This window comes from Oncorhynchus gorbuscha, linkage group LG14 (assembly GCF_021184085.1).
Source record: "Oncorhynchus gorbuscha isolate QuinsamMale2020 ecotype Even-year linkage group LG14, OgorEven_v1.0, whole genome shotgun sequence".
Lineage (NCBI taxonomy): Eukaryota > Metazoa > Chordata > Actinopteri > Salmoniformes > Salmonidae > Oncorhynchus > Oncorhynchus gorbuscha.
In genome coordinates, this window is record NC_060186.1 from 16,017,305 (window position 1) to 16,042,304 (window position 25,000).

The 25,000-nt window shown below is 47.2% G+C and overlaps 1 protein-coding gene across 23 annotated transcripts in view; it reads right to left on the reverse strand.

Moving 5' to 3' along the window:
- The window catches only part of LOC123994553 (CUGBP Elav-like family member 2), a 291,904-nt gene that overhangs the window by 139,630 nt on the left and 127,274 nt on the right, over positions 1-25,000 (reverse strand). The window lies entirely within an intron of this gene.

Genomic DNA, 25,000 nt, shown 5'->3' on the forward strand with positions numbered 1-25,000 from the left:
CAACACATTACTCCAAAGAGAAGCCACGTGATTATATACACCCAATGATCTATTTCCACACGGTTTAAACAAAGAATTAGATTCCACCTCCTTCCTATAAGCCACATTTACACTGTTACACACGGTATATATCAGATTCTGCATATCGTCTATGAGGTTGGCCACACATATTTATGAACGGCTGTGCCTGATGTCATTCGCGGTGGGCTGTCACATTAATTGATGTGACGTATTTAGGGGAGCGGACACCTGCGGCGATTGATTGGTGAGTTGTTCTTCGTGCCCTCTCCCGTCCCCTATAATTCTGTCTCTCTTTGTGTCTCTCTTTGTGACTAATATGGATACAAGTAGACCAGAGGGGCCCTGATTGGCAGATGAGGTACAACCCTGATTAGAAGCACCTGCTGCTCAACTGTTGATCATTAGAAATGCTGTTCTGGATGAAAGAACATTTGACTTACACAATGAAGAAGGCTGTAAAGCTGAAGCGTCTGTGTGCGTTATCCCTGACCTACACAATGAACAAGGCTGTAAAGCTGAAGCGTCTGTGTGCGTTATCCCTGACCTACACAATGAAGAAGGCTGTAAAGCTGAAGCGTCTGTGTGAGTTATCCCTGACCTACACAATGAAGAAGGCTGTAAAGCTGAAGCGTCTGTGTGAGTTATCCCTGACCTACACAATGAAGAAGGCTGTAAAGCTGAAGCGTCTGTGTGAGTTATCCCTGACCTACACAATGAAGAAGGCTGTAAAGCTGAAGCGTCTGTGTGAGTTATCCCTGACCTACACAATGAAGAAGGCTGTAAAGCTGAAGAATCTGTGCGAGTTATCCCTGACCTACACAATGAAGAAGGCTGTAAAGCTGAAGCGTCTGTGTGAGTTATCCCTGACCTACACAATGAAGAAGGCTGTAAAGCTGAAGCGTCTGTGTGCGTTATCCCTGACCTACACAATGAAGAAGGCTGTAAAGCTGAAGCGTCTGTGTGCATTATCCCTGACCTACACAATGAAGAAGGCTGTAAAGCTGAAGCGTCTGTGTGAGTTATCCCTGACCTACACAATGAAGAAGGCTGTAAAGCTGAAGCGTCTGTGTGCATTATCCCTGACCTACACAATGAAGAAGGCTGTAAAGCTGAAGCGTCTGTGTGAGTTATCCCTGACCTACACAATGAAGAAGGCTGTAAAGCTGAAGCGTCTGTGTGCATTATCCCTGACCTACACAATGAAGAAGGCTGTAAAGCTGAAGCGTCTGTGTGCGTTATCCCTGACGCAGTGAAACATTTAAAACCTTGAATAACGAAGTAAGATTTACGCAACATATTATTTTAGTGCGAACCCATTATACCTCTTTGTTCAGCTCAAATTGATAAACAGCACAATCCCTAGGAAGGGGAGATCTGTACATACATTATTTTTAATCCACATAACATGATTTCAAGAAAACAGATTCCCTCTGAGCAAGTAGGCCTAGCTCTGAGCAAGTAGGCCTAGCACTGAGCAAGTAGGCCTAGCTCTGAACAAGTAGGCCTAGCTCTGAACAAGTAGGCCTAGCTCTGAGCAAGTAGGCCTAGCTCTGAACAAGTAGGCCTAGCTCTGAACAAGTAGGCCTAGCTCTGAACAAGTAGGCCTAGCTCTGAGCAAGTAGGCCCAGCTCTGAACAAGTAGGCCTAGCTCTGAGCAAGTAGGCCTAGCTCTGAACAAGTAGGCCTAGCTCTGAACAAGTAGGCCTAGCTCTGAACAAGTAGGCCTAGCTCTGAGCAAGTAGGCCTAGCACTGAGCAAGTAGGCCTAGCTCTGAACAAGTAGGCCTAGCTCTGAGCAAGTAGGCCTAGCACTGAACAAGTAGGCCTAGCTCTGAGCAAGTAGGCCTAGCACTGAGCAAGTAGGCCTAGCTCTGAGCAAGTAGGCCTAGCTCTGAACAAGTAAGCCTAGCTCTGAACAAGTAGGCCTAGCTCTGAGCAAGTAGGCCTAGCTCTGAACAAGTAGGCCTAGCTCTGAGCAAGTAGGCCTAGCTCTGAGCAAGTAGGCCTAGCTCTGAGCAAGTAGGCCTAGCTCTGAGCAAGTAGGCCTAGCTCTGAGCAAGTAGGCCTAGCACTCCACTTTAAAAGTAGAAGATCAAAGAGGACAGCAACACCAGGGAATGTGTGGGTCTGTTTTTTTGGTTTTACTATCCTTGTAGGGGCCAGAAGTCCTTACAAGGAATATTAAAACAAGGACCATTTGGACAAGTGGGGACACTTCGAGGGTCCCCACAATGAAAAAGGGGTATGCTTAGGGTTAAAATTAGGGTTAGAATTAGAATTAGGGGTTAAGGTTAGGGAAAATGGGATTTTGAATCGGAATCAATTGTTTGATCCCAACAAGGATAGTAAAACAAGTGTGTCTGTGTCTGTGTGTCTGTGTCTGTGTCTGTGTCTGTGTCTGTGTCTGTGTGTGTGTGTGTGTGTGTGTGTGTGTGTGTGTGTGTGTGTGTGTGTGTGTGTGTGTGTGTGTGTGTGTGTGTGTGTGTGTGTGTGTGTGTGTGTGTGTGTGTGTGTGTGTGTGTGTGTGTGTGGTGATGAGCAGAGGGAATGCGTGGTGTTAATTCAGGTCTGGCTCACTCTAGAAGGGATTTAGTCTGGGCCTGGACTGGACTGTATTACAAAACACTACATGACATGGTAACATACACACACACACACACACCATACACTGTTAAAAACACTACATGACATGGTAACATAACACACACACACACCATACACTGTAAAGTCAGTTCATGTTTCTAAGTCTCTGTAACCTTTCTGCTTCTTTCTCTCTGCTCTGTAGTCAATGTTGTCACGAATCACATTCAATTGGCCTTGTGTGTGACAAATAAAAACTTGAACTTGGTAAGCTTTTTAAATAGAGAAAATCAACACTCTGTTGCAATACCTCAGCAGAGAAATGGTGTGTGCGACTGCGCACAGAAACACACACCCACGACTCCCTGAGGGAACAATCTGGGATCACAATGGCTTGTTTTACATCTTAACGATTTCTCTAAAACATCCGCCAGCCTCGAACAATCAGCACAGTTGCCATTGATCCCAGGGCCAGCTGCATGAATAGGGCTGGAACGTACCAGCACACACACAGTCCCAGTCTCCACTTCAGCCTGTGGTGCCACGGAACCAGACTACAAACCCAAACTAAACAAGCTAAAGTCCATGTGCTGCTTTTTATCGCTCTACTTTCCCTGTTGTTATTCTCCACAGGAGAAAGGAGAGAGCATTATGTTGAGAGGCAGAAACAAAACGTGCCCAAATCCCTTGCTTGGCTAGTTGACAGGCGTAATACCACTCTATAAAGCTCAGGAGGAGAGAGGGAGGAAAAGAGAAGAGAGGAAGGAGGAGGGGAATAAAAAGAGAGAACGAGGGATGGAGGGATGGAGGGAGGGAGAACATACAGACCTTTGAACACGGCCCATCCATCTCCTGCAGAAAGAGCCCAGGCGTTCGGCAGAAACGCCCAATTCTTTAAAGGACTTAAAGGACATGTCAAATAAATGACCAAGCCAGAGAACGAGGGAACGAGCAAACGAGTGCTAACGGTCCCCGCGGCAATCCCTCCACTGTAAGCTGGACGATAAATCCCAGCCACAGCGCCGAGGGGACCGGGCAGGAGTTACGGCCCCAATGAACACCAAGCGTTACGCCAACGTTCACACTCATAAAGCAGAGCGTTGCTTGAACGTTAGACATTTAAAAACGGGAGATGAACGGCTCCCCTGGCACACAGCACAGCCACGACACCTGCAGTATATCCATCCCTAGACACCCCAGGCTGGAAACACAACAACAACCCACTAACACACTCTGTGTAAAAAGGCTTGTTAGTGTGTGTGTGTGTGTGCGAAAGAGAGAGAGAGACAATTCCTCATTGTGTGGTTGTTTGAGGCCTGGGAGAGAGAATTAGTCTGTAAGGATAAGGCACAATGCCCTTTTGCACCATTCACCCTGCCCATCACAGCCCCTACTGCCAACATGCCACATTACACAGCCATGCACGGACATACAGCTCTATGAATGCTCATAAAGCGTCATGATCTGTTATAAGATGCATACTGCGTGACTGTGTATTTTTGAAGTCGGAGGTTTACAAACACCTAATCCAACTACAGTTAAACTCAGTTTTTCACTGATTCCTGAAATTTTATCCTAGTAAAAATTCCCTATTTTAGGTCAGTTAGGATTACCACTTTATTTTAATAATGTGAAATGTCAGAATAATAGTAGAATGATTGATTACATTCTGCTTTTATTCCTTTCATCACATTCCCAGTGGGTCAGAAGTTTACACATACTCAATTAATATTTACTAGCATTGCCTTTAAATTGTTTAACTTGGATCAAACATTTCAGGTAGCTTCCCACAATAAGTGTGGTGAATTTTGGCCCATTCCTCCTGACAGAGCTGGTGTAACTGAGTCAGGTTTGTAGGCCTCCTTGCTCACACACGCTTTTTCAGTTCTGCCCACACATGTTCTATAGGATTAAGGTCAGGGCTTTGTGATGGCCACTCCAATACCTTGACTTTGTTGTCCTTAAGCCATTTCGCACAACTTTGGAAGTATGCTTAGGGTCATCGTTCATTTGGAAGACCCATTTGCGACCAAGGTTTAAATTCCTGACTGATGTCTTGAAATGTTGCTTCAATATATCCACTTAATTTTCCTATGCATAATGCCATCTACAAGTGCATCAGTCCCTCCTGCAGAAAAGCATCCCCACAACATGATGCTGCCACCCCCGTGCTTCACGGTTGGGATGGTGTTCTTCGACTTTTTCCTCCAAAAATAACGATAGTCAAATGGCCAAACGGTTCTATTTTTGTTTCATCAGACTAGAGGACATTTCTCCAAAAAGTACGATCTTTGTCCCCATGTGCAGTTGCAAAACGTAGTCTGGCTTTTTTATGGAGATTTTGGAGCTGTGGCTTCTTCCTTGTTGTCGATTTAGGACTCGTTTTACTGTGGATATAGATACTTTCATACCCGTTTCCTCCAGCATCTTCACAAGGTCCTGTGTGTTCTGGGATTGACTTGCACTTTTCGCAACAAAGTACATTCATCTATAGGGAGCGATATGACGGCTGCGTGGTCCCATGGTGTTGATACTTGCGTACTATTGTTAGTACAGATGAACGTGGTACCTTCAGGCATTTGGGTATTGCTCCCTAGGATGAACAAGACTTGAGGAGGTCAACAATTGTTTTATCTTCTGGGGTCTTGGCTAATTTCTTTTGATTTTCCCATGATGTCAAGCAAAGAGGTACTGGGTTTGAAGGTAGACCCTGAAATACATCCACAGGTACACCTCCAATTGACTCAAATTTTCCAAGCTGTTTAAAGGCACAGTCAACTTAGTGTATGTGAACATCTGACCCACACACATGCACAAAGTAGATGTCCTAACCGATTTGCCAAACTATAGTTTGCTAACAATACATTTGTGGAGTGAGTTTTAATGACTCCAACCTAAGTGTATGTAAACTTCCGACTTCAACCTTAGGTCTTTGGTCTCTGTGGGTTTGTGATGGCTGTGAGAAAGTGACTCTGTTCAGTATAAAGGAATTATCTTCTCTCCCCTTCACCCCTGCAGCCCTTCACCTCTGCAGCCCTTCACCTCTGCAGCCCTTCACCTCTGCAGCCCTTCACCTCTGCAGCCCTTCACCCCTGCAGACCTTCGCCCCTGCAGCCCTTCGCCCCTGCAGCCCTTCACCTCTGCAGCCCTTCAACCCTGCAGCCCTTCACACCTGCAGCCCATCACCCCTGCAGCCCATCACCCCTGCAGCCCTTCACCCCTGCAGCCCTTCACCCTGCAGCCCTTCACCCCTGCAGCCTTTCACCCCTGCAGCCCTTCACCCTGCAGCCCTGCAGCCCTTCACCCTGCAGCCTTTCACCCCTGCAGCCCTTCACCCCTGCAGCCCTTCACCTCTGCAGCCCTTCACCCTGCAGCCCTTCACCCTGTAGCCCTTCACCCCTGCAGCCCTTCACCCCTGCAGCCATTCACCCCTGCAGCCTTTCACCCCTGCAGCCTTTCACCCCTGCAGCCCTTCACCCCTGCAGCCCTTCACCTCTGCAGCCCTTCACCCCTGCAGCCCTTCACCCCTGCAGCCCTTCACCCTGTAGCCCTTCACCCCTGCAGCCCTTCACCCCTGCAGCCATTCACCCCTGCAGCCCTTCACTCTGCAGCCCTTCACCTCTGCAGCCCTTCACCCCTGCAGCCCTTCACCCCTGCAGCCATTCACCCCTGCAGCCATTCACCCCTGCAGCCCTTCACCCTGCAGCCTTTCACCCCTGCAGCCCTTCACCCCTGCAGCCCTTCACCCCTGCAGCCCTTCACCCTGCAGCCCTTCACCCTGTAGCTCTTCACCCTGTAGCCCTTCACCCCTGCAGCCCTTCACCCCTGCAGCCATTCACCCCTGCAGCCCTTCACTCTGCAGCCCTTCACCCTGCAGCCCTTCACCTCTGCAGCCCTTCACCCTGCAGCCCTGCAGCCCTTCACCCTGCAGCCCTTCACCCTGCAGCCTTTCACCCCTGCAGCCCTTCACCCCTGCAGCCCTTCACCTCTGCAGCCCTTCACCCCTGCAGCCCTTCACCCTGTAGCCCTTCACCCTGTAGCCCTTCACCCCTGCAGCCCTTCACCCCTACAGCCATTCACCCCTGCAGCCCTTCACTCTGCAGCCCTTCACCCTGCAGCCCTTCACCTCTGCAGCCCTTCACCTCTGCAGCCCTTCACCCTGCAGCCCTGCAGCCTTTCACCCTGCAGCCCTTCACCCCTGCAGCCCTTCACCCCTGCAGCCCTGCAGCCCTTCACCTCTGCAGCCCTTCACCCCTGCAGCCCTTCACCCCTGCAGCCCTTCACCCTGTAGCCCTTCACCCTGTAGCCCATCACCCCTGCAGCCCTGCACCCCTTCACCCCTGCAGCCCTTCACCCCTGCAGCCCTTCACCCCTGCAGCCCTTCACCCCTGCAGCCCATTACCCCTGCAGCCCTTCACCCCTGCAGCCCTTCACCCTGTAGCCCATCACCCCTGCAGCCCTGCACCCCTGCAACCCTTCACCCCTGCAGCCCTTCACCCCTGCAGCCCTTCACCCCTGCAGCCCTTCACCCCTGCAGCCCTTCACCCCTGCAGCCCATTACCCCTGCAGCCCATCACCCTGCAACCCTTCACCCCTGCAGCCCTTCACCCCTGCAACCCTTCACCCCTGCAGCCCTGGCTTACAAGGTGTTATTGCAGTCAGTGTGTGAGTAAACCTGAAACAGCAGGAGTGTGTCCCGGGGCACAGATTAAGTCATTGAGTGGATCAACTCCTGCCATAGCCTCTCCTTCTCCCCCCTCAATTTGAGCCAATTGTATGCCGTAATGGCTTAACTATTGCTTCCATCACTCCAGTCTCCTTTGCAGCACAGGGCCGTGACTGAAGGGTGATCTACAGTCTTAGCCAAGGTGTGTGTGTGTGCGTGTGCATGTGTGTGTGTGCATTCCTTGGCAGGGAATGTTAGGAGACTTTCCCACTCTCCATAAAGTAGAGCAGCTGAGTGATCCGGTGTGTGTGTGTGCCTCCGTCTCAACTGCACTATGGGTTTAACACAAGAGAGAAAGTTCAACTTTCCCAGCAGTGGCAGGAAGACAGCTGAGCTGGCTGTGAACCAGTGAAGCATCGATGAGAGAGACTAACATGAATGCTATTCACACCTCAGATCTGCACCATTAGGGATATAGATCAGTGTCTTATTGGATGCAGGTAGCATATACAAAGCTAACAATCTATGTGAGGATGTGTTTACCAATAATAGTGTTGTCTGGAGTTATTTTTTCAGCAGGAAAGGCCACCGATAACCTTACACAGCTATATTACATACAGGGAGAGGAGTTTCTGACCTGACTGGGAAAAACCTAGGCTCTAGTTCCTAGGTATTCCTAGTGAATCCTGTACACAGTAGGAGGGTCTCAGTCACATCAATGCAGGGAGGAGAGTGGCAGACGCCCATGGGAGAGAGAGAAACAGGCAGACAGAGAGAAAGAGACAGAGTGAGAGATGGATGCAGGTGAGTGGGGCCAGCAGTAAGCACAGCTTTGAGCACAGCATGGCCTCTCGTATTCGCTGACACACACACACACACACACACACACACCCCCTGTGGTTTGGGATGGATGAGATTTGGGGAAAGTTGCTCTGGTACACCCTGCTGTTCTTTCCCTCCGTTTTCATTTCCACTTGAACACACACTCGTACACACAGACCGACACCCACACTCAAACATCTCTCCAACACATGCACCTCCGTTCCTCTCCTCGACATCAGTGGAGTTCTCCCATGGCCCATCTGACACCAGTCATCGGAACATGGTGGAGGTGGTGTAACTGGCCCACATGGGAACTTATCTGGTAGACAACAACAAGGAGAAACAGCAGTTCCCCTCTAAGGGCTGTGGACCAAAGTCAGCTCAGACCAAATGCTTACGACTACAACTCCTACTACTACAGCTAATAAACTCCTACTGCTACAGCTAATAAACTCCTACTGCTACAGCTAATAAACTCCTACTGCTACAGCTAATAAACTCCTACTGCTACAGCTAATAAACTCCTACTGCTACAGCTAATAAATTCCTACTGCTACAGCTAATAAACTCCTACTACTACAGCTAATAAACTCCTACTGCTACAGCTAATAAATTCCTACTGCTACAGCTAATAAACTCCTACTGCTACAGCTAATAAATTCCTACTGCTACAGCTAATAAACTCCTACTGCTACAGCTAATAAATTCCTACTGCTACAGATATAAAACTCCTCACTGTATATAGACTTTTTGTTTTCTTTTGTTCTACTGTATTATTGACTGTATGTTTTGTTTACTCCATGTGTAACTCTGTGTTGTCTGCTCACACTGCTATGCTTTATCTTGGCCAGGTCGCAGTTGCAAATTATAACTTTTTCTCAACTAGCCTACCTGGTTAAATAAAGGTGAAATAAAAAATAAAACTCCTACTACTACAGCTACAAAACGCCTACTGCTACTACTACAGCTATAAAACTCCTACTGCTACAGCTGTAAAACTGCTACAGCTATAAAACTCCTACTACTACACCTATTAAAACTCCTACTGCTACAGCTATAAAACTCCTACTACTACAGCTATAAAACTCAGACTGCTACAGCTAATAAACTCCTACTACTACAGCTATAAAACTCAGACTGCTACAGCTATAAAACTCAGACTGCTACAGCTATAAAACTCAGACTGCTACAGCTAATAAACTCCTACTACTACAGCTATAAAACTCAGACTACTACAGCTATAAAACTCCTACTACTACAGCTATAAAACTCCTACTACTACAGCTATAAAACTCAGACTACTACAGCTATAAAACTCCTACTACTACAGCTATAAAACTCCTACTACTACAGCTATAAAACTCCTACTACTACAGCTATAAAACTCAGACTGCTACAGCTATAAAACTCCTACTACTACAGCTATAAAACTCCTACTACTACAGCTATAAAACTCCTACTACTACAGCTATAAAACTCCTACTACTACAGCTATTAAAACTCAGACTGCTACAGCTATAAAACTCAGACTGCTACAGCTATAACACTCAGACTGCTACAGCTATAAAACTCCTACTACTACAGCTATAAAACTCCTACTACTACAGCTATTAAAACTCCTACTACTACAGCTATAAAACTCAGACTGCTACAGCTAATAAACTCCTACTACTACAGCTATAAAACTCAGACTGCTACAGCTTTAACACTCCTACTACTACAGCTATAAAACTCAGACTGCTACAGCTATAAAACTCCTACTACTACAGCTATAAAACTCCTACTACTACAGCTATTAAAACTCAGACTGCTACAGCTATAAAACTCAGACTGCTACAGCTATAAAACTCCTACTACTACAGCTATAAAACTCAGACTGCTACAGCTATAAAACTCAGACTGCTACAGCTATAAAACTCCTACTACTACAGCTATAAAACTCAGACTGCTACAGCTATAAAACTCAGACTGCTACAGCTATAAAACTCAGACTGCTACAGCTATAAAACTCAGACTGCTGCAGCTATAAAACTCAGACTGCTACAGCTAATAAACTCCTACTACTACAGCTATAAAACTCAGACTGCTACAGCTATAAAACTCAGACTGCTACAGCTATAAAACTCCTACTACTACAGCTATAAAACTCCTACTACTACAGCTATAAAACTCAGACTGCTACAGCTATAAAACTCAGACTGCTACAGCTATAAAACTCAGACTGCTACAGCTATAAAACTCCTACTACTACAGCTATAAAACTCAGACTGCTACAGCTATAAAACTCAGACTGCTACAGCTATAAAACTCAGACTGCTACAGCTATAACACTCCTACTGCTACAGCTATAAAACTCAGACTGCTACAGCTATAAAACTCAGACTGCTACAGCTAATAAACTCCTACTACTACAGCTATAAAACTCAGACTGCTACAGCTATAAAACTCAGACTGCTACAGCTATAAAACTCAGACTGCTACAGCTAATAAACTCCTACTACTACAGCTATAAAACTCAGACTGCTACAGCTATAAAACTCAAGACTGCTACAGCTAATAAACTCCTACTACTACAGCTATAAAACTCAGACTGCTACAGCTATAAAACTCCTACTACTACGGCTATAAAACTCAGACTGCTACAGCTATAAAACTCAGACTGCTACAGCTATAACACTCCTACTGCTACAGCTATAAAACTCAGACTGCTACAGCTATAAAACTCAGACTGCTACAGCTATAAAACTCAGACTGCTACAGCTATAAAACTCAGACTGCTACAGCTAATAAACTCCTACTACTACAGCTATAAAACTCAGACTGCTACAGCTATAAAACTCAGACTGCTACAGCTTTAACACTCCTACTGATACAGTTATAATACTCCCACTGCTACTACTACAGCTATAAAACTCCTACTACTACAGCTATAAAACTCAGACTGCTACAGCTATAAAACTGCTACTACTACAGTTATAAAACTACTACTTGTCACGCCTTGGTCATTGTATTTTGTGTTTTTGTTATATGTTTGGGTAGGCCAGGGTGTGACATGGGTTTATATGTTGTGTTTCTTATTGGGGTTTGTATTATTTGGGATCGCGGCTGATTAGGGGTGTGGTATAGGCTTGGCTGCCTGAGGCGATTCTCAATTAGAGTCAGGTGCTTATCGTTGTCTCTGATTGGGAACCGTATTTAGGTAGCCTGAGTTCGCTTTGTATTTTGTGGGTGTTTGTTCCTGTCTCTGTGTAGTAGTCACCAGATAGGCTGTAATTAGTTTCTCGTTCCGTTCTGTTGTTTTTGTATTCAGTTATTTCATGTACCGCGATTTATTTCATTAAAGTCATGAGTAACCTACACGCTGCATTTCGGTCCGACTCTCTTCATTCAACAGACGAACGACGTTACACTACTACTACAACAGCTATAAAACTCCTACTGCTACAGCTATAAAACTCCTACTGCTACAGCTATAAAACTCCTACTACTACAGTTATAACACTCCCACTGCTACTACTACAGCTATAAAACTCCTACTACTACCACTACTACAACAAAGCTCTACTCCTAGAAATCTAGGAGCTGTCAGAAACCCTGACAACTCCTATACAGCTCATGCCGATATGCCCTAGGCCTAGAGTAGACCACACTTATCAAGGGCCATGGAAATGCCACCTAACTCCTTTGTTGACAAGTATTAGAATGCTTGAATTAGTGTGCTTAGTTTGACTAGGCTAATAAGTAGGCCCTTAATGGACTGATCCAACAATAAGACAAGTCAATAAAGCATCTTCTATAATGGGAACAAGATTTCAGGAGCCGCGGTTGAACATGGAAAGTGTGGTGCATTCTGGTTGAGACATTGCAATTCTATTGAGACATTGCAATGCAGTGAAGATCACCTCCCACGACTGGTGTGTACAGGAAGAAAAGACACAGGCGGGAGAGAAACGTTATGGGAATGCACAGACAGAGTACTGATTAGCACGTATACTCGGTCTGTCTATCTGTCTAAGGAAGAGAAGTTGCTGAATATATCCTCCGTATTGCTCATCGCTGTCGCCCACACACAGCCTGTATACTTCAGACTGAACAGCCTTGAGAAATCACCAACCTGAGAAACATATTCACTCAAACAGCAGTTCCAGCCTAATAGAACTGTCATAAACCCCTTCCCGGTCTCCAAGAGTACATCTCAATAGGTTTCAAACTGCTTCATAGTCTCTCTCATTACTTCCTGTCCCACTGCTCTGAATGATTTCTATATGTATGGTGCTTTAAGCACATTCAAACTTTTGACGGCCCGGGTTTTAAAGCCTAAATGTGTGTGTGTGTGTGTGTGTGGGGGGGGGGGGTGTTGAATCTACATACACAGCTATTAGTTCAGGCCTGCAAACCTCAGATTAGGGAGGTCTAAACCACAGAGTCAGGATTGGCCAAATCCCAGCAACACCAAAGTGACTCTGTAATGTCTAACATCCTCCTCCCTATTTTCCTCCGCCCCTCCCCATCCCGTCCCGCTCTCTCCCCCAAACCCCGTTACCATAGGAACAGCCAGAGCAGAGGGAGTGGTTGTGACCATGGCGCTGGCGGTTCACTGAACCCTGAACGTGTCACCTCACACACACACACACACACACACACACACACACACACACACACACACACACACACACACACACACACACACACACACACACACACACACACACACACACACACACACACACACACACACACACACACACACACACACACACACACACACACACAGTGCATGTTTGGGATCAGTGTGAGTCTACATTGAACAGTGTAAAGACAAATACTCCTTCATGCCATGAACCCTCTGTTTGAAATCATATTTGTAAAGGATGTAAAGGGTGAAAAGTCTTATTCATTTACATGAAATCATTGATATAATGTATCTGAAGATTTTGATGATTCAAAAAATGTAATGGTGGTGAAGCGACCCTGAGATATCTTAAATGCCCTGAGTCATTTCTTGCCAATTGAAAAGATGGGTTTTTCATGCTAGCAGCCATGTCTGCATGTCTCAGTCACACAGTAGCAGCATAACTTGCGCACTACAACAAGATAATAGATTTCTGGCATTCAGTTTCCATTTTTAAAAGCATTTAGTCTTATTTACTGTTAAATGAACCTTGCATTGTAATACATAGATTACAAAGACTTTTTTCCGGTGGGCTTAAAGAGTACAATGACGGAAAAAGCATTCCCTCTACGGAATATCAATATTGTTCAAGATGATCAACAGTAACTGTCACGACTTCCGCCGAAGTCTCTCCTTGTTCGGGTGGTGTTCTGGGGTCGACGTCACCGGCTTTCTAGTCACCACCGATCCATGTTGCAGTTTCGTTTTGTTTTGTCTGTATTAATCACACCTGGTTTCAATTCCCATATCATGTTCCTCTGGCATACATTTCTGTTGTATGTGCTAGTGTGTGTGTATGTATGCCCCTATTTGGAATTTTTGCTTGATTTTTTGAGTAAACTCCATTGTGTTGCTCAAAACCCGTGTCCTGCGCCTGACTCCGCTACATCTCTGCACCCAATCGCTGACAGTAACTTTGCATAATATCATAGTTTATAGTGCATATTTATACCCCAAACCATTGGTTACCAACTATTTTATGAGCTATTCTGTCTTTTTCATTATAAATCACTGTTGTTCCAATTAAGCCCAGTATGCTCCCATTAAGCCCAGTATGCTCCCATTAAGCCCAGTATGATCCCATTAAGCACAGTATGCTCCCATTAAGCCCAGTATGCTCCCATTAAGCCCAGCATGCTCCCATTAAGCCCAGTATGCTCCCATTAAGCCCAGTATGCTCCCATTAAGCCCAGTATGCTCCCATTAAGCCCAGCATGCTCCCATTAAGCCCAGCATGCTCCCATTAAGCCCAGCATGCTCCCATTAAGCCCAGTATGCTCCCATTAAGCCCAGTATGCTCCCATTAAGCCCAGTATGCTCCCATTAAGCCCAGCATGCTCCCATTAAGCCCAGCATGCTCCCATTAAGCCCAGCATGCTCCCATTAAGCCCAGTATGCTCCCATTAAGCCCAGTATGCTCCCATTAAGCCCAGTATGCTCCCATTAAGCCCAGTATGCTCCCATTAAGCCCAGTATGCTCCCATTAAGCCCAGCATGCTCCCATTAAGCCCAGTATGCTCCCATTAAGCCCAGTATGCTCCCATTAAGCCCAGTATGCTCCCATTAAGCCCAGTATGCTCCCATTAAGCCCAGCATGCTCCCATCAAGCCCATTATGCTCCCATTAAGCCCAGTATGCTCCCATTAAGCCCAGCATGCTCCCATTAAGCCCAGCATGCTCCCATTAAGCCCAGTATGCATTGAAACACAATTTTTATTGATCCTTTATTTAACTAGGCAAGTCAGTGAAGAAATAAATCGTATTTACAATGACGGCCTACACCAGCCAAACCCAGACGACGCTGGGCCAATTGTGCGCCGCCCTATGGGACTCCCAATCACGGCTGGTTGTGATACAGCCTAGAATCGAACCAGGGTGTCTGTTGTGATGCCTCTAGCACTGAGATGCAGTGCCTTAGACCGCTGCGCCACTTGGGAGCCCACATGGGGGTAGTGTGTTATCCCTAATATTCAATGAGCATGAATATTTTTTATATAGATTTAAGTTGATTCATATACACAAGAACTACAGTTATGCATCTAGCCGTGGAGCCTTTACGAAGATTAGAAACTATTCTGAACAACTAGAAACCGTTGTACTCTCTCCAAGATGTTTGGAGCAGATAGGTAGTCGTTGATGCAGAGAGAGAAGAAGACGACCAGGATTGAGAGATATCTGGGATAGAAGACCTACAAGTAGAGGACAAAGATTCTAACAAATGAGGGACAAGTAGATGACTATTGGGTGACTACTGTACTTTTGGGTGGAGATATTGTCATATCGTTCTCCTTCATTCATAAAGCGGATTTGTTTGTTCTTTGGTCCACCACATGTCCCTTTGTCATAACACCAGTAGAGAGGGAGATTTGAAACAGTCTTCAGACAGGCTTTAGGAAGACAAGTAGAACTAATGAACAAGAATAGCAGTACAGCAAATGAGAATCAGGTTTCATATAATTCATTGAAAGTTGCGTGTGTTATGGTCTCTGTGCATGGCTTCTTATCCACAGAGGGCCAGTGCAGGTTTTTGTTAATTAACCAACTAAAAACACACCTGATTTAACTAATCATGTCCTGATGGAAGACTATGAAGACTATGACTCGAATCAGGTGTGTACAGGTAGGCAAGAACAAAAGCCTAAGTCCACATTGATCTCTGTGGATACGATTGGACCCCTAGTTTGTACGTTTTTAACATTTAGAAATTAATTCAAATCATTTAAGAGGTGAGTTTATTTGGAGCACCCATTACAATGGTACATCCCATTAAGCCCGGACTTTTCAGACATAAACAAATATTGTAAGTCAAGTCATAAAACCTCACGGGAGATTCATGTTCCATTTTATCTCCACTTTTCTTCCAGAAATACGGGCAGAAATACGGGCAGTATGTATTAGAAATGTCTAAAAGTATTTTTGGGTGGGTTTAATATGTACACTTTCACTAACTCTCTCATCATCAACTCCCACTCCCCTCTCTCCAATCTCTCAGATGAGCGGCCCTGTGTGGGTGTCTTGTAATTAGAGTTGGTGTGTGTGTGTGTGGGGGGGGCTGTGATTGCCTGGCGTAGCTGGCCAGTGGTCTGCCAAAACTCATCATCCGACTCAATGATGGCGAAAACGTCTCATTTGGCTAATGCTGCTCCACACACAGAGCCAAGGAACCAGGACAGAGCACGCAGCGAACAGAGAGACAGCAGAACTACCACCACTAGCCTTGATCTAGTATTTAGGGCTTGGATAGAGGGCTGCAGGGTAGTGCATTGCAGGGTAGTGTATTTCAGTAGTAGTGTATTGCAGGGTAGTGTATTTCGGATGTTATGTCATGTAGACTCAGTGCTAAAGTAGAACAGTGTTATAATGGATAGACTATATAACTGATTATCAGAATCAACAGAATGTACTGTGTGAGTGTGTGTGTGTGTGTTCTTACTGGAGTGTGTGTGTTGGTGTGCCTGTGTTCACAAGCGGACTGTTAATACTTCATTCACACTCCATCCCAAGGTCAGGGGGCCTTTGTGTGTTTGATGAAGCCTGATGGGGAGCGGTCTATAAAAGAGGTATTACTGGGAACAGGGGAGTAGGCGGAGGACAGAGTAACACTTAACACCTTGACTGCTGTGTGGGGCTTGCTTCAACAAGGACTCCCGTGCTCTTTCCTACACCTCAGTCGTAACTCCTGAACAACGGAGAGGTGGGGAGGTGAACACAGACAAAGAGGAGGAGGACAAAGGGAACGAGAGGAGACAGAGAAGGGTAGAACTGAAAGAGAAGGGAGGGAGAAGGTGATACCGAATAACAGATTATCAGGCATGTGTTGCCAAGAATCTAAGGAGTGTAAGCCGCAGAGAGAAGAAGACAGTTGGGATCCCGTTCACAAACTGTATTGACTGAACATGATCACTTGCATTCTATTGGGTTCAGTAGACCTCACAACGCAATTGTGTCCCATTGTCAACAGTGCTTTGGGGAGTTTAGACTCCGAGTACTGACCGCTGCTACTATGGTTCTCTCTGTACCAGAGAAAGATGGATAAAGTGGCTATCATCGTTATTAACATTGGCAACGCAGGTTTCTTCTCGGCATGCCAATACAGCCTGTGGAATTGAAAATGGCCCATGTTTCTCACGGCGTTAGACTAAAGGGGAATTGACACGTACAGCGAGCGAGGGCGGACACACACGAGCACACACATACAGACACCCACCCACACCTCCCTCCCCGGCTGGCCCTGCGGTTGTGTAAATGTGTTGTTCCGAGAGAAAGCTGCAGGTGTTCCTGTGTGGAGGACAGGCAAAAACCTTGGCTGACACTTTAATACACCCCCATTACTGGTAACACCACCTCCACAGGCACACAGAGAGGAAAGAGAGAGGAGAGGACAGAGAGAAGGGGGGTCGAGAGAGGGTAAAATTGAAGCACGAGATGGTAGAGAGGAAGAGAGAGGGGGTTGAGGGCTAAAGGTGGGCCGAGAACAGGAGTGAAACAGACAGCAGGAAGGAAGCCATTTGTTGGTCAGTCAGTCTAAGAGGGTAACGGAGTGTTGAGACACAGTGTTTACCTCTCTGCTTTTAACCTCCCCTGCAGAGCACACAGACAGCGCCAGGGGAGAAACTACACTGAGCAGAAATAGAAACGAAACCTGTAAAGTGGTTCGTGATCTGAAATAAAAATCTCCCTGAAATTGTTCCATACGCACAAAAAAGCTTATTTCTCTCAAATGTTGTGCACAAATTTGTTTACACCCCTGCTAGTGAACATTTATCCTTTGCCAAGGTAATCCATCCACCTGACAGGTGTGGCATATCAAGAAGCTGATTAAACAGCATGATCATTGCTGGGCGGCAGGTAGGGGGCGGCGGGTAGGGGGTGGCAGGTAGGGGGTGGCAGGTAGGGGGTGGCAGGTAGGGGGCGGCAGGTAGGGGGTGGCAGGTAGGGGGGTGGCGGGTAGGGGGCGGCAGGTAGGGGGTGGCAGGTAGGGGGCGGCGGGTAGGGGGCAGCGGGTAGGGGGCGGCGGGTAGGGGGCGGCGGGTAGGGGGCGGCGGGTAGGGGGGCGGCGGGTAGGGGGCGGCGGGTAGGGGGCGGCGGGTAGGGGGTGGCGGGTAGGGGGCGGCGGGTAGGGGGCGGCAGGTAGGGGGCGGCGGGTAGGGGGCGGCGGGTAGGGGCGGCGGGTAGGGGGCGGCGGGTAGGGGGCGGCGGGTAGGGGGGCGGCGGGTAGGTGGGCGGCGGGTAGGGGGCGGCAGGTAGGGGGCGGCGGGTAGGTGGGCGGCGGGTAGGTGGGCGGCAGGTAGGGGGCGGCAGGTAGGGGGCGGCAGGTAGGGGGTGGCTGGTAGGGGGTGGAAGGTAGGTGGGCGGCAGGTAGGGGGCGGCAGGTAGGGGGCGGCAGGTAGGGGGTGGCAGGTAGGGGGCGGCAGGTAGGGGGCGGCAGGTAGGGGGGTGGCAGGTAGGGGGTGGCAGGTAGGGGGGCGGCAGGGAGCCTAGTGGTTAGGAGCGTTGGGCCAGTAAACCAAAGGCTGCTGGATCGAGTCCCCGAGCTGACGGGGTAAACATCTGTCATTCTGCCCCTGAACAAGGCAGTTGTTCCCCGGTAGGCCGTCATTGTAAATAAGAATTTGTTCTTAATAACTGACTGAGGAGTATTTATGTCTGTAATAAAGCCCTTTGGTGGGGAAAAACTCATTCTGATTGGCTGGGCCTGGCTCTCCAGTGGGTGGGCCTTATGCCATCCCAGTCATGTGAAATCCATAGATTAGGGCATAATGAATTTATTTCAATTGGCTGATTTCCTTTTATTGACTGTAACTCAGTATCTAACTCTATCTAATCAAACTAATTTGTCTTTATATTTTTGTTCAGTATACATCAACATGACCACAGACCAGAATGAGTGTTTGTTTTCTCTGTATAAAACATTAAGAACACCTTCCTAATATTGAGTTGCACCCCCTTTTGCCAGCCTCAATTCGTTGGGCCATGGACTCTACAAGGTGTAGAAAGCGTTCCACAGGGATGCTGACCCATGTTGACTCCAATGCTTCCCACAGTTGTGTCAAGTTGACTGGATGTCCTTTGGGTGGTGGACCATTCTTGATACACAAGGGAAACTGTTGAAGGTGAAAAACCCAGCAGTGTTACAGTTCTTGTCAGACTCAAACCGGTGCACCTGGAACCTACTACCTACCATACCTCATTCAAAGGCCCTTAAATCTTTTGTCTTGCTCATTCACACACACACAATCCATGTCTCAATTGTCTCAAGGCTTAAAAATCCTTCTTTAAACTGTCTCCTCACCTTCATCTACACTTATTGAAGTGGATTTAACAAGTGACATCAGTAAGGGATCATAGCTTTCACCTAGATTCACCTGGTCAGTCTACGTCATGGAAAGAGCAGGTGTTCTTAATGTTTTGTAAACTTGTATATATTCATGTCTCTGGTTAGGTACTGTATTTCAGAGGAAGCTGAAGGGTATTTCAGCTCTGGTGCTCGGTCTCCCTCTACATTAAAAACACAGCACTGACCTAACCAGTGTAGCATTTTGTCCACGTGAACAGGGCACACAGCCAGTCTAATTCTCCAGTGTCTTGTCACAGAGTGTGTTCAGGCCCTGGGCCAACATTTCTCAGGCATGAATACTTTTATAGGTGGATTAACTCGTACTTTAAACCACATCACTGTGCAGCTGTGCTGTCCCCCCCCCCCCCCCCTTCTTCTTCCTCCTCCTCCTCCTCCTCCTCCTCCTCTCTCTGTTCGTGTTCCATCAACATCTAGACCACAATTACTTCCACATTGTTTCAATGGATTTCCAGAAACACCGTTCTAGAAAAGCCCAAACAACCGTCGTGGTGACAGAGCGGTTGTGGAGGCAGGAGCGTGGAGATGTCTTTAGTCTCCATTCCCATCCCATGCCTGGGAACACCAGAACATGATCGGGACCTAATCCCCGTAATTCCCTTATTACCTCTATAATGGCGCTGGGGGCGGGGCTGAGACGGTGATGCCATTAGTGGATATTAGGGCGGGGCGCACGTTTTCATTAGGATTCATGGGCTGGGGAAAAAACTTTGTCATGCATACCAATTAGCACCGAGGAACAGATGGCTCAGTGAGTGTGCCGCTGCCTACATCTCAACACGCAACAACAACAACCTTGTCAAACACACACAGCTGCACTCGCCCGTATATACCATCACGGAGACAAAGCAAAAACATCTCTCACACACACACACAGTAAAACTAGCAACACTAAACCCTCTGAACAGAACCCAGGCATGTTGATATAGCAGAGGCTGCAACATCTCTCCTCTCCTGTCATCTGGTTCTCTCCTCTCTTCCCGACATCCCCTCTCCCCTCCATCACGTCTCCTCCCATCCCAGGTCATGACCTACAGAGAAACCAACGGGCTGCACTAAACTCTCTCAGGAAAGGACTATATGCTGACTGTAAGCTGGGGAGTGTGTGTGTGTGTGTGTGTGTGTGTGTGTGTGTGTGTGTGTGTGTGTGTGTGTGTGTGTGTGTGTGTGTGTGTGTGTGTGTGTGTGTGTGTGTGTGTGTGTGTGTGTGTGTGTGTGTGTGTGTGTGTGTGTGTGTGTGTGTGTGTGTGCGTGTGTGTGTGTGAGAGAACAGGGAGTATCTCTATGTGAGGTCTATAGAGCTGAAAGATGGTTTCTCAGCCTTTAACTATATTTTAACCTTGACTGCATGAATGAGGTGGTACCATTCAACCATCGTCTTTTGTCAGACAGTAGATACACACAGTGGATAAGCAATTACACATCAGAAAACCAATTCAGTCCTTCCCTCTCTCGTCCGCCTCCATCTGTCTCACTTTCTATAGACACAGGGGAGGACACTGATAGACGGGGTGAATAGGGTTGTGTGTGACCTTTGTTTGTGAACTGTGTGTGCGCGCGCGGGAGGATACAGGTGTGCGTCGCCCCATTGGGCTCTTTATGCTAGCGAGCGCTGACGTTAGCCACGGCTCAGTGGGTTTGAATGGCGACGCGCTGACGCGCTAGCATGGCAATCCCAGAGCCCATTGATCTGTCTTTCACACACATAACAGAGAGAGGATCTCTGAGTCTCTAGGACTATTAGGATGTGTGAGACGCACAGAGAGCGAAACACACATGGGGGTAAATACACTAAGGGAAAATAGAGTGTATAGGAATAACTATACTAGGTTAACTGCCGTAGACAAGGGGGTTATGCTCATAGTTGCCCATAAACACAGATTTAGGATCAGTTTCTCGCACCCCAAGTTCTAACCTTAATCACTAGGTGATAAACAGCCAAACTGACCTTAGATCAGCACTTAGGGTTAATGCATGTTTTGCATGTGTACCAGGCTACTGTGATACAGTGTGACTGGTGGGTGTATATTTAGAGTCATGTTGTTCCATTTCAAACCCATTATGGGTACCTTTAGGACCAGGGGGTATTTGACAACAACAGCTGCTGACCCTTAACGACAGAGAGAACATCACATCACTACCAGTGGCTCCACTGTTCACTTTCTCCATCTCTTCTCTCCATCTCTCTCTTCTCTCTTTCTCCTCTCTTTCTCCTCTCTTTCTCCTCTCTGCAGTGGAAGAGGCACCACAAAGATCTTTGTGTTCAGGATGAGGGTAGAATGCTGAAAAGGTAGTTCCTCACATCTGCCTTCCACTCCCAGACTCCATCCCCACGCCTGTGTGTGTGTTTCTTCACTCCAGACTTGGAATTATCCCGAGGCATAACCAAAAACACACTTCAGAATGTTTGAGTGCTTTCCAAACTCATTCATTTACTAGGGCAGAATCTAACGGGGCATATTAAATAGCAACTTCAATGTGAAGGCTGGAGCATGCCGGAATGGAGCCTTAGTGTGTGTGTGTGTGTGTGTGTGTGTGTGTGTGTGTGTGTGTGTGTGTGTGTGTGTGTGTGTGTGTGTGTGTGTGTGTGTGTGTGTGTGTGTGTGTGTGTGTGTGTGTGTGTGTGTGTGTGTGTGTGTGTGTGTGTGTGTGTGTGTGTCTCCCCACTCCTCCTACAAGGCTTGGTTCTGGAGGTAATTAGTGGATTCGTGGTCTAATTAATGGCCTATGAATAGCTGATCTGGGCTCAGTGCTTCAAGGTTAGACACCTGTAGTATTGATGGAAACCAAGCTGTTTCTCAGGGTTTATTCAATTACACACTTAAAGTAAATACAGTATTGGCAGCTGGCAGACTCACATCTGTGAACCTGGAGAGAGAGAGGGAAGGAGAGGAGGGAGGCTGTTCTTGGAGAAAGAGAAAGAGGGAGGGAAGGAGAGGAGGGAGGCTGTTCTTGGAGAAAGAGAAAGAGGGAAGGAGAGGAGGGAGGCTGTTCTTGGAGAAAGAGAAAGAGGGAAGGAGAGGTGAGGAGGGAGGCTGTTCTTGGAGAAAGAGAAAGAGGGAGGGAAGGAGAGGAGGGAGGCTGTTCTTGGAGAAAGAGAAAGAAAGAGGGAAGGAGAGGAGGGAGGCTGTTCTTGGAGAAAGAGAAAGAGGGAGGGAAGGAGATGAGGGAGGCTGTTCTTGGAGAAAGAGGGAAGGAGAGGAGGGAGGCTGTTCTTGGAGAAAGAGAAAGAGGGAAGCTGTTCTTGGAGAAAGAGAAAGAGGGAGGGAAGGAGAGGAGGGAGGCTGTTCTTGGAGAAAGAGAAAGAGGGAAGGAGAGGAGGGAGGCTGTTCTTGGAGAAAGAGAAAGAGGGAGGGAAGGAGAGGAGGTAGGCTATTCTTGGAGAAAGAAAGCGAGAGCATGCAATCACGCAGTTGGAAGAAAAGTAAGCAAGCTGGGGAAGACGTGTGAGAGTCCAGCGACGATGATGTCAGAGCAATTAGGGAACACGCACCAATCACTGAGGAGCCAAAGATCTTTGAGATAAAGAACATTCTACAGAGTCAATTATTCAATCATACAGGCACCTGGAAAAAGGGAGGGCTAGAAGAAAGAAAGAACAACAGAATAATGGGTGGGATAGATGGAGAGAGACTTGAAACAGATGATATGAGCCCCAGACTATGGGGTGTGTGTGTGTGTGTGTGTGTGTGTGTGTGTGTGTGTGTGTGTGTGTGTGTGTGTGTGTGTGTGTGTGTGTGTGTGTGTGTGTGTGTGTGTGTGTGTGTGTGTGTGTGTGTGTGTGTGTGTGTGTGTGTGTGTGTGTGTGTGAATGTACAGGAGTGTGTGTCCCCTCCAACAAATCAATAAAATGGATCCACAGTGGTTTGTTAAGAGTAATTGGCATGGATTTTAAAAAGGGAGGTTTACAGAACCCAGCAAACAGGCATCCCTCTACCAGACACTTCGTATTGATATTACACTGCTGTTCTGTATGTCCTGAAGATAAATTAGCCCATTAAAACCATAATGCCATTTCAATAATGACAGCATGATAAAGTATTATGGAGAAACTTGCAAGCAGATGATCTTATCTGAAGGTTCCCACTGGGCACATACGTCAATTCAACGTCTATTCCACGTTGGTTCACCATAATATCACTGAAATGAAGTGGAAACAACGTTGATTCAACCAGTGTGTGCCCAGTGGGTTGTAACGTTAAAGACAACTCTATCTTCGCTGACAGCTCTGCATGTGGTCTACCTGTGAGCTAGGTGTGATGGCATGGGGGAACTGGCATGTGTGGGAGTGGCTGTGTGTAAATGAGTGAGTGGGTGGTGTTCTCACAGTCAAATTAAACTGGGGCCTAGGTGTGGAACAAAGGACTGCATCGCTATTGGAGACACACCACGGAGAGAGAGAGAGAGAGAGAGAGAGAGAGAGAGAGAGAGAGAGAGAGAGAGAGAGAGAGAGAGGTCACATATAACTCAGGGAATACAGGACTCCTGTAGAAAATCAGGAGGAGGGGAAGGGAGAAAGACAAGACAGTGAGCGAGGATAAGAAAAGAGAAGCGGGACAGAGAGAGGGGAAGGAAAGATTAGACAGACGGAGAGATTGAGAGAGATTGATGGCTTGTAATGATTAAATGGATGGGGGGAGAGATGAGAGAGAGAGAGAGAGAGGCCTACACGTCAGATGCCATTACTCATCTCCATGACGTGCTGCTGCCACCCTGAGCGCCGCCGCAGCATCCCTGTGCTCCCGCGTCGCTCTTCGTCTCTCTCTCTCCCTATCTTTCCCTCCGACACTCTGCTTTTCAAATCAAATGTTAACTGGTGTAGACTTTACCGTGAAATGCTTACGAGCCCTTCCCAACGATGAGAGTTTAAAAATAATATAGATTTTAAACTCTGCATCTCTCTCTCTCTGGGCCTTATCCGACAAGGAGAACATTAACAGTGTTTTCACTAATGAGCACCCGGGGGGCTCCCTTTACATAGGGGTCTGCTGAGACTTCTGGGATAGAGATTATACTCCCTGGGGACCCACTGTCCTCCAAAACAGTCTAATGTCCTATTTTCATGACAGCACCCTCACCCTCACCCCACCAACCACTGTTCCCCATAATACCCAAGTCAATAGGGATCCCATCCCCTTTTCTCTCCAGGTTGGGTTGTATCGTGTCTGTTGTAGTAACATACTCTGTTTAAAGTCTGTTCTGGGCTGCAGTCACTAAACATCAGTTTAACACCCCCAGCACACACTGGCATGAGAGAGACAGGTGATGGAGCAGGGGAACCAGAGAGAGAGGGGAGAGAGAGAAACACAGAGAGAGAGAGAGGAGAGTGAGAGAGGGATGAGCTGGGCTAGCACTGCATGCTAATGTTGTGTAGAGGAAGACGCTAAGCTAAGTATAGACATAGTAAACCTCTGCAGTAGTAAACCTCTGCAGCATAGGCTAATGCTAACTGCCAGAACCACCCTGCTCTTACCCACTAACACACTGCTTCTTTACTTACATTTGTTGTTATGTTTCCGTACTTCAAGAGGTCTGGTTTGTGGAGAGCAAAACGTTATAGCTGTGTGTGTGTGTGTGTGTGTGTGTGTGTGTGTGTGTGTGTGTGTGTGTGTGTGTGTGTGTGTGTGTGTGTGTGTGTGTGTGTGTGTGTGTGTGTGTGTGTGTGTGTGTGTGTGTGTGTGTGTGTGTGTGTGTATAAAGGGCATCTACCAGCCGCCTAACATTCACAGTCACGAGGCGACCAGGCCAAAAAGAAAGCGAGAAGGAAAGGGAGAAGTGTCAGGGGAAAGGTTAGATATTAACACCGTGTGCACGCACGCACGCACGCACGCACGCACGCACGCACACACACACACACACACACACACACACACACACACACACAC